This window comes from Carcharhinus amblyrhynchos, chromosome 14, assembly GCF_965287045.1.
Source record: "Carcharhinus amblyrhynchos chromosome 14, sCarAmb.v2.hapA, whole genome shotgun sequence".
Classification (NCBI taxonomy): domain Eukaryota; kingdom Metazoa; phylum Chordata; class Chondrichthyes; order Carcharhiniformes; family Carcharhinidae; genus Carcharhinus; species Carcharhinus amblyrhynchos.
This window is the reverse complement of record NC_137337.1, coordinates 32,547,943-32,562,172: the sequence shown is the minus strand read 5'-3', so window position 1 is coordinate 32,562,172 and position 14,230 is coordinate 32,547,943. Positions and strand designations below refer to the sequence as shown.

The following is a 14,230-nucleotide window of genomic DNA, read 5'->3' as shown; positions in this document are numbered from 1 at the left end:
AGGAGGTTTCCTCTTGTGAGAGAACTTGGGACCAGAGGTCACTGTTTAAGAATATGGTTGCCCACTTGAACAGAAATGAGGCAGTTCTTTTTCTCTCAGAAGGTCGTGAGTCTTTGGAACTCTATTCCTGAAAAGGTGGTGGAAGCAAAGTCTTTGAATATTTTTAAGGCAGAGATGGATAGATTCTTGGTAAGCAAGGGCTAATTGGTTATCAGGGGTAGGCAGAATTCAGATTTGAGGTTACTATCATATCAGCCATGATCATATTAAATAGCAAAGCAGACTCAATGGCCTAGTCCTGCTCCTTGTTCACATGTAGGTACACCCAGCAATGCTAGGAAGGGAGTTTCAGGATTTTAATGCAGCGGCATTGAAGAAATAGAAATAGTTCCAACTCCTGTCTGGGAGGAGAACTTGCAAATGTGTTCCCATGCATCTGCTGCTCTTGCCCTACTGGGTGGTAGAGGTCATGCGGTTTGGACAGTGCTGTTAAAGGAGCCTTGGAGAGTTGCTAAAGTGCATTTTGTAGATTTTAGGTGGGATGCGAGGGTTGACCTATCAAGAGAGACTAATCTTGGTTTGTATTCCTTAGAGTTTAGAACAGTTAGGGGTGACCTTATTCAGACATACACAATCCTGACAGGAGCTAACAGGGTAGATGGTGAGATGTTTTCACTTGTGAGCAAGTCTCGAACAAGGGGGCACAGCTACAAGATAAGGCTGATTATTTGAAACTGAGGTGCGTAGAAGTTTCTTCTCATAGAGGCTGGTGAATCTCTGGAATTCTCTGCCCCAAAGGGTAGCGGAGGCTGCATCATTGGAAGCATTCAAAGTGGAAGTGGGTAAATATTTGATAGATAAAGGAAAAGCAAGCAATGGGGAAATGGCACAGGAAATGAGCCAAGACCAGCATAGATCAGTCGTGATCATATTGAATGACAGGGCAGGCTTGAAGGGACTGGTGGCCCACTCCTGCTTCTATTTCTTGTGTTCTTGTAGGTTATGATCCCTGTGGGGAAACTGAATCTCCAAAGGGTCTTTATATCCAACTCCTTTAATAAATCCTGTTAACCAATTTCGTTGGCTTGGGCAAAACTGAAGCAGCACCAGTAAAATTGTCCAATTCACAATCTCAGCTTTTCACCCTGTCTTTTCAGCTTTCTGTATCACACACACAGTTCCTTGTAAATGTGCCCTCCCTCTTCTTCCCTCTGCTGCAGCTCTCCTTTCTGTATGACTGCACAACTTCCATATGTTAACTTTGTTCCTGTTAGTACTGCTTCCAGGTCAAGGATTGCTAGTCACATGGATAAATATTTCTTATTATTCAAGAAAATTACAATTGATACTTATCATTAAGAGTCAATTTCAAACATTCTTAAAACCAATTACAGATTCCACTAACATTTAACTATCATTACTGTTCTACTTCTGGGTCAAAGGTCATCAAAGATGGAAGGGGTGCTAACAGGCTGCTTTGTTCTTTATGCTGTTAGGCTTGAGTGTTACTGGAGGTGCACTCATCCATGCAAGTACAGAGTATCCCATCATACTCTTGCCTTGTGCTTTGTAGATGGTGAACAGAGTTCAGGTGGTAAGTTACACACCATTGAATTCCCAGTCTCCAACCTGCTCTGTTAAGTTTCTGGTCAATGGTAATCTCTAGGAAGTTGATAGTGGGGTAATGCAATAGTAATTCCATTAACTGTCAGGCGGGGACATTGACAGTTTTAACTCTTATGTTTTGAAAATATTTTTCTCCTCTTTTTTCTCCCTGTTCACATGTCAAAGAAAAGAGGAAAATATACAGGGGGTGATTCTCCCATCCTGCTGCGCTGCATTTTTTGTGCAGTACGCCAGGAGACTCGAGCAGTGGCCGATTCACACGATCCATGCTAGGCGTCCGGGCCTCTGTGCATCTCCCGGTGCCAGATTTCTGGCGCTGTCAGCTCTGTGCTCAAAATCGCCTGGAGCTGCATAGTGTATTCAGCCTCTTATTACAATCTATTTTGAATATCGTTAGCAGACCCAGGACTGAAGTCTCGAGGCCCGCTAGTCTCTCCCCACCACTAGAAGTGGTTAATTCCAGCAGGGTTAACAATAACTCCCCACTTGCGGGGAGTTGGCAATCTGACTCCATTGCAGTGAAGTGGGTGACAATTGAGGCCCCCAGAGGGTCAAGCACAGGATGGTGCCCCTTGGCACTGGCACCTTGGCAGAAGAGCCTTGATTTTTGTGCTCAAACCCTATAGAACATGAACATAATTCCTTGTAGTGCAGAAGCAAGACTGCTACAAACTGAGCCACAAAGACTAGTGCAAAAAGGATAGAAATAAAGTTCTGCTGAATAAAATTTATCTTTAACATTTTGTCATCCGTAGTGCTGGTTGGGAGAATTGGGACCAAAAAAAATACAATCTAGCAGTAACTCCCAGCCACTGAGAATAATGATTATTTGGTAACTTTTGAAAGTGTGTTCTGATACACTGCACAAATTGTGTTGAAAAGCATCATCAGCAAAACTGAAACACAAGTTTTAAAATTTATTTATTAGTGTCATAAGTAGGCTTACATTAACACTGCAAGAAGTTACTGCGAAGATCCCTTAGTCGCCACATTCTGGCGCCTGTTCGGGTACACTGAGGGAGAATTTAGCATGGTCAATGCACCCAACCAGCACGTCTTTCGAACTATTGGGAGGAAACTTATGCAGACACAGGGACAACGTGCAGCCTCTGCACAGACAGTGACCCAAGGCTGGGAATCAAACCCGGATCCCTCGCGCAGTGAGGCAGCAGCGCTAACCAGTGTGCCTCTTAAGTTACACCTCAATCATAAATGACCAGATGGCTTGGTTGATTTTAAATTTTGTGGCTTAGAAATGCCAAATAGTACAGGTTTTAGGTTAAGTTTACTTTAATCAGATTATACAAGTATCATTGAATTTTAACAAGTCACAGTTTCGCTTTTGTTCCTCTTTGCTCCCATCAACAAAAATTGCAAATCTCACCCAATCTTCAAAATATTTAGGAGGAAGTTTTTCTAGATGAGGTATTAATGAAGGCCACTTTGAGGCTCAGAGTAGGAGACAAGACCCCAATAGTTAGAGCAGAATTGGTCATTGTTTAAAAAAAACATTTTTCACACAGCGTGTGGAATGCATTGCCTGCAAGTGTGGTGGACATAGGTTTAACCAAGGCATTGAATGATTAATTGAATAGAAACACTGTACAGGGGTATGGGGTGGGGGGGCAGGGGAATGGCACTAAGTTATAACACTCATTTGGAGAGCCAGTACAGACATGATGGGCCAAATGTAACTGGGCTGTAGCAATTCTGTAATTCTTTGAAAAAGGGAACTAGAAGTTGTGGTCAGGTAACAAAACAGGAAGAGGAGAAAACAGAGAAAGAGCAGCACATATGTTGCTGAATTAAGGTATTTGATTCCGTGGTTTACAAATAGGATTCTGTGCAAATTGATTCCAGAAGAATGAATGGGCTGTTGCTTCTAGAATATTAGAGGGAGAAGGTGAGGGACCGATTGTCGTTGTCCATATGAAAACAAATAGCCTTAGTAGAAGCAGAACAGATGTCTTTGTGCTAAATTTATGGTATTAGAAAGAAAGCTCAGAAGAAAGACTATAATTTTCTGTCATACCACTCATGTCACATGCCATTCATGAGAAACAAACTAATTAGACAAATAAATGGCTAAAACTTTGATGTAGGAAATCAGGGTTTTGATTTTTCAAACAGCACAACAGCTTTGGGAAGAAGATAGTCGATACATGTCAGATGGCCTCCACCTTAACGAAAGAGCTTGAACTGTTGGTAAGCAAGGTAGGATGAATGGTTGGGAGTTGTTTAAATTAGACACGCATGTCTTTGTGGTAGATATAACAGAACTCTAGGTTACAGCAAGGCACAGTACATTAGAGAAAACACAAAAGATTTATAAAAGTTTAATTCCGATGGTGGGAAATGAATATATTAAAAATGCTAATAAAAAAACATGAAAAGCTAAGTGACATCAGAGCTGCACAGTAAAGGGTATTGGAAATCTGAAATAAAAAATGAAAATTCTGGAAATACTCAGCTAGGTAAAACAGCATCCATGACGAGAAATGTAGTGTTGGATTAATAACTTTCATTCACATGAAGTGAGATTTCAAAGGACTTGCAGGAGTTCATAGGTTAGATATTCAACATTAGTATCTTAGGAGAATCTGACAAAGATGTGTGGGTTAGGTGGATTGGCCATATTAAATTGCCCCTTAGTGTCAGGGAGATTAGCAGGGTAGATAGCAGGGGTTATCGGGATACAGCCTGAGTGGGATTATTGTCAGTGCAGACTCGATGGGCTGAGTGGCCCATCAGATATGGAAATATTTGAGTGAAGGAGTAGGTTTTAACAAGCATCTTAAAGAAAGGAGAAGGAGAGCAGTTCAAGGAAGGAATTCTAGAGCTTAGGGCTGAAGCAGCTGAAGGTATAGCACCAATGGAGCGATGAAAATCAGAGGCCAGAATTGAAGATCTCAAAAGGGTTGTAAGGGTGGAAAAGAGGAGGAGTGAAGCCGAGGAGGGGTTTGAAAATAAGGATGAAAATTTTAAAGTTGAGGTGCTGACACTCTGGAAGCCAAGGCATGCAAGGAAGCACAGTTTCAACTTTACAGTTGGAGTTTGCTAACATAATGCACAGTATGTCTCTTTTACTGTGATGTTTAACATCGCATGTCATAGTCATAACAGGTTGCTCAATTCACAACATTCTTGTTAATTGTTTTAAGGAAAGCTTCGTCGGAACCAAGATCACATCGAAAGGAAACAGAGCCAAAGACCATTGTCAACACAATGTGAATCACAGCAGCAGTAATTGTTCCTTTCTGATTTTCACTCCGACCCACCACACATCCCCTTCCACCACCTAAAGAAATCAGCTCCTCAGTGGGATATTGTTCCAGTCAACATCTGGCACTTCACTGGAGTATTCATTGCTTTTGTGTGAAGCTTGACAAAGAATGTGGAGGAGAAGCCTAGACGGCCCTCATCTTAACACAGCGTGCAGACTTTTGGTGGAAGTTGTGGAACAGCAATAAGGAATGGAAACCAGGGCTGATTGTTCACCTCTCCAATTCAGGGGGAACGGAGGACAACTGCAGTCCTCCTGCTGCCATCAGCTAACTCAGAAAACACTGATCTTCCTGCTCTGTGCAGCACTGGCACATCCCCAGGCACAACATAAATGCAAATCTTTCTTGGGCTCAGTTATTCGCTGCTCTGGAATCATTACAAAAACAGCTCAACAGAATTACAGTTTTTGCTTTTATGTATACAACAGAAGGTTAGAAATGTATAAATCCCTGGCCAGGCCTGAACTGGAGACAAGTCTAGAAAAGATGTAGAAGATTTAGAAAAGGTGCACAGGAAGTTCACGGGAACGCTGCCCAGAGATGAGGTACGTTGATGTGCAGAGGTTGGAGCAGTTTAGCATTTTCTCATCGGCTGAGAGGTGACCTGACCTAATTTCAAGATAAGAAATTTTGACAGGAGCAGATAAAGGAAAACTATTCCCTGTGGTAGGTGATTGAATAACTGGGGCTCATGGATTTTTAAAAAATCATAAGTCTAGAGGAGAAATGATGAGAAAAGTTTTCACTCGGTCAAAATCTGGATGTGGTGGAAACACTGGTTAGCATTGCTGCCTCACAGCACCAGGGACCCATGTTCGATTCCCGGCTCAGGTCACTGTTTGGGTGGAATCTGCACATTCTCCCCGTGTCTGCGTGGGTTTTCTCTGGATGCTCCGGTTTCCTCCCACAGTCCGAAAGACATGCTGTATGGGTGCACCGACCATGCCAAATTCTCCCTCGGTGTACCCAAACAGGCACCAGAGCATGGTGACTAGGGGATTTTCACAGTAACTTCATTCAGTGCCTACTTGTGACATGAATAAATAAACTTAAAGTAGATCCCAGAAATAATTTTAAAAGGGGGTTGAACAGATATTAGAAACTCAAAAATGGCAGATAAAAAGGAGGATAAGCAGGGCTGTTCTTTCAAGGAGCTTTCACAGGAATGATAAACTGAATGACCTTTTTTTTTCATTAAGGCTGTGTTCGTTTCAAGGTGCAGCAACCCAGACACAATGTTTGTACACACTGGGTTACCACTGACACACCTGTAACAACCCAGCTTACACTATACAAATCCAGCAGCCGGAGAGGCACATTTCAAACCAATAGCCGGAGAAGGTGCATTACACCCGGGTCCATTTCCACTTGTCTGGCGGTCAATGCCCTGCGGATCAAGTGGTCCTAAACATTTCACAATGTCGATAGAGAACTGTTGAACTGTTTAGAACCACTACACCAGGAGAGCTTGCAGCGAGACATCAGCAGGGTCCCTTTAAATATCCTCGGGACTATCTGGCCACCATGTGACCGAGTCGCTGTTTTAAAACTCCGAGCGGCATTAACAGCTAGCAAGGGGGAAAGAGAGAGAAAATATTATTTTAGCAACAGTTCGGAGCCGTGCAGAGTTAACCTTAAGTAAATGTTTCTAACGACACAGCGCAATCTGCGTTGGCAAACTGTCCCCCGAGTTCCTCGCTGCAATCCCCACTTGTCTTTTCCCTGCTGCATACAGACAATCGAGGTTCTCAAGATAAAAACCTCCCGAAAAAAAGACAAATCCGTCCCGAGTTCATTTCATGGTGGAGTAGCCACTAACCTGAAGAGAGAGGGCTATTGGCCCAGATTTCTTCTTGTTAAACATCACAGGGCTGTGCCTTCTGCAGTGCCCGCTTCCCCAAGCGCCTCTTTTTATAGCTGTTTCAGGGTGTCACATACCTAACTGAGGAATGAAGTCCTTTACTAACATGACCAGTTCTTCCAGGTTGCATCACTTACTGCATCTCCTCGACAGAGGGGAAAAAAAAGTACCTACCCTTATTTGTCAGGACAATGACTGATAGAAGCGGCTGTGAGACAAACCCCAGCAAAAAGCAAATTGCTAAACTGGTTTGGGAAGCTCGTTGTCAGCTCCAGCTCTAATGAACACTCCACCCATCTGTGCCACAGTACACACACACACATATACACACACACATGTTAAGACACTCAAATTGTCAAACACGGACCCATTTAAAATATACATACTTGCACACACAAGCTGACACACTGGAAGGCTTGCCTATTAAAAACCCGTAAAGTTAAAGTTTATTTATTAGTCACAATAAGCTTACATTAACACTGTGAGAATCCCCTAGTCACCACACTCTGGCACCTGTTCAGGTACATTGAGGGAGAATTTAGCATAGCCAACGCACCTAACAACACATCTTTCGGACTGTGGGAGGAAACCGGAGTACCCCAAAGGAACCTGCGCGGAGAACGTGCAGACTGCGCTGAGACAGTGACCCAAGATGGGAATCAAACCCTGGCCTCTGGCGCTGTGAGGTAACAGTGCTAACCACCATGCCACCCCTGCTAACCCATGCTATTATTTGTAGGAGTGTTTTTGGTGCAGCATGTTTGCTGAGTGAGAAAGTTATGGGGTCAAGACCCATTTTAATCATGCAATTGACATTGATGGAAATGCTAGCTGATGGAACTACTGTTTTTTTTCAGGTGGGACCTTAATTAGGGGAGAAGGAAAGGATAGGATGCCTTTGTCTTCAACTGGACCCCAAAAATCCCACAGCAATGTTCAAAGATAGTCAACATGGTGGTGGGGAGTGGTCTTCCTATGTCCTGCCCACCATTTTTTCCTCCTTCAGCCAACACTCTCAAAAATAAACCAGCTGCTCTTTTATGACACTGAAAGAACTTCACTCAGCGAATTGTGAACCTGTGGAATTCTCTACCACAGAAAGCTGTTGGCGCCAGTTCGTTAAATACGTTCAAGAGATGGAGATGCTGGCACTGGACTGGGGTAAACACAGTAAGAAGTCTCACAACACCAGGTTAAAGTCCAACAGGTTTATTTGATATCACAAGCTCCTTCATCAGGAGCTGTGCTCCAAAAGCTCATAATACCAACTAAACTGTTGGACTTTAACCAGTGTTGTGAGACTTCTTACTGTGTTGGACTTGGGGGCTGGACATGGTCTTGCGGCTAAAGGAATCAAGGGGTATGGAGAGAAAGGAAGAGTGGGATACTGAAAGTGTAAGATCAGCCATGATCATGTTGAATGGTGGTGCAGGCTCGAAGGGCTGAATAGCCTACTCCTACACCGATTTTCTATGTTTCTACATTTGACGTTTGTGTGACACAAAAGTTTACAATGTGACAACATTTCAAAAGTACTTTATTGGCTGCAATGCACTTTTGGACATTATGAGAATGTGGAAGTTGCTGTATAAATTCACCTCCTTTCTTTAAGGAGCATTTCAACCAATTTATTGATTGAATTGATTTATTATTGCCACATGTATTGGGAGACAGCAAAAAATATTGTTTCTTGTGAACTATACAGACAAATGTACTATTCATAGAGTACATAGGGGAGAAGGAAATGATAGGGTGCAGAATATAGTGTTGCAGTTACAGGTAGGGTGAAAAGAAAGATCGGTTTAACATATGGTAGGACCATTCAAAAGTCTGATGGCAGCAGGGAAGAAGCTGTTCTTGAGTTGGTTGGTACACGTTCTCAGACTTTTATATCTGATTTCTGTTTGATACCTGTGCACAAACGAATGACTGAACATCTCTCTCGACACATTCTACCTGACCTGCCTATTATTTCCCCTTTTTCTGTTTTTTTTTAGATTTCCATCTCATAGCATTTTGCTTTTACAGCAAGATAAATAACTTTCTCTTCCTACTGCATGCTTGTAGACACAGACACTTCAATAATCCTCTATTTTCTAGCTGTAAAGTGCCAGGAAAATGGGAGCTGTCTTAGGGGGCACCACTCCTGCATTATTGCACAGCCCTCGAAATTTGCTCTCACTTTTGATTTCCATCAGGCCTTTCTGGAGCTGAGTAAAGTGTTCCAAAGCAATGTGTAGGCTGGTAGGAGTTAACTGACATTGACACTGCATAAATTCAGCAGGTCCCGCAACATCTATGGAGAGGGAAACAGTTATGGTTTCAATGCTCTGAAGAAAGTTTAAGTTTATTTATTAGTGTCACAACACTGCAATGAAGTTACTGTGACAATCCCATAGTCGCCACACTCCAGTACCCGCCAAGAGGATACTGAGGGAGAATTTAGCATGGCCAATGCACGTATCCTGCACATCTTTCTGACTGTGGGAGGAAACCAAAGCACCTGGAGAAAACCCATACAAAAAAGTATGCAAAAAAGTATCCACACAGAAAAGTAATACCGACTCCTAATGTTAACTCTGTTTCTCTCTCCATAGAGAGAGTTCTGCTGAGTTCATCCAACATCTTCTATTTTTATTTCAGATTTCCAGCATCCACAGTACTTTACATTTATTCCAGTTTCCTCCATTTGTATCAGGTCACAGGTCAAGTGCAGGTGGCTCTAATGTAAAATGGATGCCAAAGCTTTAGCTGCTAAATTGGTTATAGTCCTCCTGTGGCCTAGTAATATAGGCCAATGAGCTGGTAAACCACAAATCTAGTGCAGTGCTCTGGGCTGCTGGATTCAAATCTCACCATGGTAGATGGTAAATTGTTCTGTGGCAAGTATGGGTGAGCTAAGAGGAGGGGGATAAAGTCAGAGCGACTGATTGCATTCAGCAGATAGTTTGACTGAAAATTCTTCTTCTGCATCTGCAGATACAAGTGTGAACTGTCAATGACAACTGCATTCACGAATTTAAGTGTCCTGTTGATGATTGGCAGGTTGGTTAAAGAGCCTTTGGCAGCATTAAGGCTGCAGTGTAAAAGGAAATCTCAGCAGGTCTGATCACATCTGTGGGGAGAGAACAGAGCCAATGTTTCAAGTCTAGATGACCCTTTCTCAGAGTCATCTACAGGCAGTGAAGATGTCCTGTAAAAGGACATCTGTTGTAATACCAAGCCCTGAACTCAGTCCGCCTACTTTCCCAAACCCCTGCTTCCTTCACAGAGTATGAAGGACTAGCTCGCAAAATGGGCTTCAGGAATCTCTGGGCTAACTAACCCCATCTGGTGAGCACCAGCTCCCAGAGGTTACACAGTTCTATTCAGCAAGAAATCTTAGATCCTTTATGAAGTTCTTGTAATACAGGTCTATACTCTTAAAGACATTAGGAAGCCATTATATAATTAACTGTATATTCATATATATGTTTTACAAAAATGTAGATTATGAACGTGTTATGACACCCTTGTAAATATTGATTGCACAGTGCAAGAGGACTGCACTGGTCCCACTGATGATTATGGTTCAACTGAAAGGCAGTTCGACTGACGGCAACATGGTGGCACAGAGGGCAGCATGGCGTCACAGCGGTTAGCATTACTGCCTCACAGTGCCAGGGACTCAGGTTCAATTCCAGCCTTGGGTGACTGTCTGTGTGGAATTCGTATGCTCTCCCCATGTCAGCGTGCGTTTCCTCTGGGCGCTCCGGTTTCATCAAACAGTCCAAAGATGTGCGGATTAGGTGGATTGGCCATGCTAAATTGACCCTTAGTGTCAGGGGGATTTGCAGGGTAAATACATGTGGTTACAGGGATAGGGCCAGGGTGGGATTGTTGTCAATGCAGGCTCGATGGGCTGAATGTCCTCCTTCTGCACTGGGATTCTACGATTCTATGAAAAGAGGAGGTTGCTATTCTTCTTCAGGTCTGTTAGACATGTGTTGGGGAAAGGATGCCCTACACATTAGTGGGCACATATTTTGGACTTCTTGCCCTTCGTCGCCTTTGGTTGGCTTGCTACCCTGTTGAACAAACTGTGTTCACTATATTTCCCCAAAAATGTTTTGGGCTGCTTGGTATTATCTTAGACAGACCATTACTCACTGTGATTACACATTTATTTAGGCTTTATAGAATCAGAGAATCAGTCCAGCACAGAACGAGGCCATTTGGCCCATAACATCTGCACCAGCTGTGTGTGTGGGCAACACAATGAGTCCCACTCCCCTGTCTTTTCTACGTAACCCTCCAAGTTCAGTCTCTCTAGATAATCATCCAATTCCCTTTTGAAAAGTATGATCAAATCTGCCTCTACCACTCTGAGATAGTGTTTTCCAGATACTAACCATGTTTAACTGTGTTTAAAAAACTTTTCTTCACATTGACTTTGGTTCTTTGCCATTCATCTTAATATTAATGGAAGCCATTGGGCGATATACTCTTTAATGGGCAATAGGCCTGAATCCATGAGGTTGTTTTGTTCTGAGCCATCTATGTGATCACTGGCTCTCAACACTTCTGCCAATGGGAACAACTACTTTCAACCTACTCTAGCCAGACCCCTCATGATATTGAACATCTCTATCAAATCCCCTCTTCCTTCAGGAGAGTAGCCCCAATTTCTTCAAACTATCCACGTAACTGAAGTCCTGCATCCTTGATGCCATTCTGGTAAATTTGCATCAATTCCAAAGTATAGTGCCCAGAACTGGACACAACACCCTCCGTTAGGGACAAACCAATGTTTCATTCAGATTTATCATGACTTCCTGGTATTATACTCGATTTATAAAGCCCAGGATCTTGTTTGCCTTGTGAACTCCTTTCTGAACCTGCCCTGTCACCTTCAATGATTAGTACTCATGTAGCCCCCAGGTCTCTCTGCTCCTGCACTCTCTTTGTATATTTTCTTGCCTCATTCTTCCAACTAAAATGTATCACTTCACACTTCTCTGCATTAAATGTAATATGCCACGTGTCCACTCATTTCACCCGCCTATCCATGTACTCTTCAAGGTTTTTCACTAGCCTCACAGTTCATAATGCTCCCAAATTTTGTGTCATGTGCAAATTTTGAAATTCTGCCCAGCACTAAGTCATGAATATAGATCAAGAAAAGCTGTGTTCCTGACACGACCCTTGGAGGGCCTGACATGCCATCCGCCAGTCCAAGGAACAACCATTCAGCACTATCCTCTGTTTCCAGTCGCTCAGCCAGATTTGTACCCTTGCTGCCACTGCCCCTTTTATTCCATGGCCTTTATCTTTGCTGACAAGCTTGTTATGCGCACTTTACCTTTGGGAAGTCCATGTCCAACTACATCAACTGCATTGCTCTCACCAACGATCTCTCTTACCTCATCCAAAAATCGCAATCAAGTTAGTTAAATACAACTAGTCCATAATAAATCCATGCTGGTTTTCCTTAATTCATCACAATTTGTTGAAGTGACTGCTAAATTTGTCCTGGACTATTATTTCTTTTGTCATTTGTTTTGGGTGGTTCCCTGCTTTATGGGGGGGTGCCCCTTTTAATTTGTCCCTCAGTTAATTTGATTTAGTTTGATTGGTTAGTCAAAAAGATTGACTATTACTTCTAAAAGCTTTTTCACCACCAAAGTTAAACTGACTGGCCTACAGTTACTGGGATTACATTTACACCCTTGTTTTTGAACAAGGGTCTAACATTTGCAATTCTCCATTCCTCTGGCACCACCCTACTTATGTTGTGGCGATGCCAGCATTGGACTGGGTTAAAAAAAGTAAGAAGTCTCATAACACCAGGTTAAAGTCCAACCAGTTTATTTGGATAAACTTGTGGGTTTACTATCAAATAAACTGGTTGGACTTTAACCTAGTGTTGTGAGACTTCTTACTGTGACCACCCCACTTATCTAAGGAGGATTGAAAGATTATGGCCAGTGCCTCCACAATTACCCCTCATTTTCCTCAGTATCATTTTTTAATGCCTCCTCTTTTTAGCATATCTTTTGACTCAGCAACCACCTCTTTCACTGTGACTTTGACAGTACCTTCTTGTTAATGACAGATGCAAACAACATAGTCATTCAGATTCATAGCCATGGTCTCTGCCTCCTCATGTAAACTGCCTTTGGAGATCGCCTCTCTTTTGACAACCTTTTTACTATTTATCTACCCATAGGAGACATTCTGATTTTGTGTTATGTTAATTGCCAGTCTCTTCTCATACTCTCTTTGCTGCTCTTATTTCTTTTTCTCACTTTCCATATTCAGCACCATTCTCACTTGTACTATCATCCTGACATCTATCACATGTAAACTTTTCTTCTTTCAGCTTACTCTCCATCTCTTTTTTCATCCGTTGTATGTTCTTCTTTTTCATTAGTTCCTTCCTTAATTCCTAAAATCCACTCACAAAGCTTCATTGCTATTTCTACTTATGTCATTGGTACTGAAATGGACAATGACAGCTGGCTGTTGTACCTCCCGCCTTAGAGTGCTCTGCAACCAGTCATGGCATCATTGGTCCTGGTACAAAGGAGGCAACGTACCACCCTGGATTCAAGTCTGAAGCCACAGAAATAGCAGTCTTTTCCTATAAATTTAGAATTGTCTATCATTATTGCTTTCCCAATCATCCTCCTGCCTCTAATTATAGCTGAGCCACTTAGTGACAGGAATTTGGCTCACCTCCGGAGAACCATAACTCTCATTAGTATTCAGAACAGACAACTGGTTGGACAATAAACTGCACTCTGGGGATGCCTGGACTATCTGCCGGGTCTTCCTTGAGTGCCTGGCAGCCATCCATTTCCTCACCACCTGCAGTCTCTTAAACCCAGGCGTGACCACACCCAGAAATACGCTAACATAAAATTCAGATACACCCCTGTGACTCCATCGCTGCTCAAACACCAAAACCCCAAGCTCCAACTGGCAACCCTTCTTGCACAACTGGTTGGTCAGGACACAGAAAGCGTTCTTGGAAACCTACAAGGCACAGATAGGGCGGCATTGCTGCCTCACTCTGCCAGGGACCCAGGTACAATTCCAGCCTCGGGACACTGTCTGTGTGGAGTTTGCACATTCTCCCCATGTCTGTGTGGGTTTCCCTGGGTGCTCCAGTTTCCTCCCACACTCCAAAGATGTGTGGGTTAGGTTGAGTGGCCTTGCTAAATTAACCCTAGTGTCAAGGGATTAGCAGGGTAAATATGTGGGGTTACAGGAGTAGGGCCTGGCTGGGATCGTGATTGGTGCAGACTCGATGGGCCGAACGGTCTTCTTCTGCACTGTAGGGATGATATGATGCACTGCATGGGATTCAGTTGCCCTGCCTATTTATCGTATTAAATTAATTAACATAAATAACTTTGAAACTTAAATAACACTCACCAGTCACTCACAAATCAATTGTTTCCTGTGCACAGATGTC

The 14,230-nt window shown here is 42.9% G+C and overlaps 1 long non-coding RNA gene across 1 annotated transcript; it reads right to left on the bottom strand.

Annotated features, from left to right (window-relative positions):
• Positions 1-2,530: 2,530 nt before the first annotated feature.
• On the bottom strand, positions 2,531-6,786 carry LOC145352568 (uncharacterized). The gene is made up of 2 exons (XR_013888553.1): positions 6,730-6,786; positions 2,531-6,478 (listed from the first exon to the last, which is right to left on the bottom strand). It is a non-coding gene; the product is annotated as an uncharacterized LOC145352568 (long non-coding RNA).
• Positions 6,787-14,230: the final 7,444 nt, after the last annotated feature.